Source organism: Camelus bactrianus, chromosome 5 (assembly GCF_048773025.1).
Source record: "Camelus bactrianus isolate YW-2024 breed Bactrian camel chromosome 5, ASM4877302v1, whole genome shotgun sequence".
In the NCBI taxonomy this organism is placed as follows: Eukaryota; Metazoa; Chordata; class Mammalia; order Artiodactyla; family Camelidae; genus Camelus; species Camelus bactrianus.
This window is the reverse complement of record NC_133543.1, coordinates 92,832,254-92,833,961: the sequence shown is the minus strand read 5'-3', so window position 1 is coordinate 92,833,961 and position 1,708 is coordinate 92,832,254. Positions and strand designations below refer to the sequence as shown.

General features: G+C 38.3%; 1 non-coding gene across 1 annotated transcript; it reads left to right on the top strand.

Moving 5' to 3' along the window:
* The first annotated feature begins 1,007 nt into the window (after positions 1 to 1,007).
* Positions 1,008 to 1,080, top strand: TRNAF-GAA (transfer RNA phenylalanine (anticodon GAA)). The gene has a single exon. It is a non-coding gene; the product is annotated as a tRNA-Phe (tRNA).
* The last annotated feature ends 628 nt before the right edge of the window (positions 1,081 to 1,708 follow it).

The window sequence follows — 1,708 nt, the reverse complement described above, 5'->3', positions numbered from 1 at the left end:
AAAATTCTAATATTAAGTTAACTTACTAATAAATACATTTTCCACAAGCCTATGTTAATTTCCAGTTGCTGCTGTAATAAACTGCCACAAGCATCATGACTTGAAACAACACAAATATATTATCTAACAGTTCTGGAGGTGAGAGGACCAAAATCAGCCTGCCTCAAGATGTCTGCAGAGCTGCATTTTTTTTGCAGAGTTTCCAGGGGAAAATCTGTTTTCTTGCCTTTTCCAGCTTTCACAAGCTGGCCCCCTTCCATCTCCAAATCCAGCAATGTCAGGCTATGGGTACTGCTACCTCTCTGGTTCCCTGTTTTCTGCCTCCCCCTTCTACCTATAAGGACTCTTGTAATTACATTGAGCCCACCTGCATAGTCCAGGATGCCTCCTCATCTCAAAGTGAACTGATTATAAACAATTCCATCTGCAAACTTAATTCTCCTTTGCCAGGTAACCCAGCACATTGCATTGCCTGGCGATTAAGACATGGGCATCTTTGGAGGCCCGTTATCCTGTTACCATGGAGCTTTTCAGTTGATTTCATCTTTCCTGTTCATATTCTTTTATGTCTGCATTTCACTTTGGTGATCTCCTTGGAGCGTTAGCCTTCAGCTGGTTTCCAATCTGGCTATGTTAATGGGCCTATGGGAATATTGCTTTTATAGAAAAGTAATATTTAATTAAATTTTTACATGGCCATGCTGCCATTTTTCTAGAAATTAAGCATATATTAGGATGGAAATGCCAAATAAAGACATGGTTTTTTTATGACATGAAAAAAGTCCATGACTTATTTTCAAATGGGAAAAAGAGATTGCAGGGCAGTTAAACACAGAACTGAGAAAAGTGAAATTATTTATTACATCTGGCTTATAAGCAGGGATCTTGCCTCATCACCTCTGTAAGATTTGTTAAATGCCTACCTCCTGCTGACCCTGAATATTAATCTTCTTTTATTATTATAAAACAGATATTCTCTTATAGTTATGTAGAAGTCAGCAGAGCAAGCTGAAATAGCTCAGTTGGGAGAGTGTTAGACTGAAGATCTAAAGGTCCCTGGTTCAATCCCGGGTTTCAGCAGTGGTTTTTGTTTACACTGAGTGTAGTTTCCTGGCATAGTTTCCTGGCAGTCTTAACCAAAATATAAGCTTTCAGGGAAATATTTGGTTCTTCTGCTTTGGGTAGATCAAGGACTTTTCAGGGAGGTGTGGTGTCAGTTGTCCTGGTGGGCCTTTCTATGTAAACCCACCAGCATCTTAGAACTTCCTGACTGTAAGAACAATAGCTAACTTATCTTGACTACTCGCTATGTGTCAAGCTATCCTCTAAGATCTCTGTGCATTAACTTATTTTAAATGACCATTAAAATTTTGGATAACTACTTGTTAAATAAATGAAGGGCTTTGTGCCAGAGGCCTGGTGTGTGGTAGGAACACAGTGATTTTTGCTTTGACTGTCATTATTATTTCTATTGGTTACGGACTTTGCAAGCTAGAGCTATGTGATGAGAGTGGTTTCTAAGCAGCTTTCACTCCTTAATGTAATAAAGCAGCGTTAAAGGTCACCATCATTTCCCTCTACCCTCTGTATTAATAATTCCTTGTTTTACGTGGTAAATGTAAAAGGCTATTTTCCCCACCATGCTTTAAATTTCTGCAAATGTAAATTTAAATTTTAAATTTAGCTTCTATTCCAAAGATTCTTACCT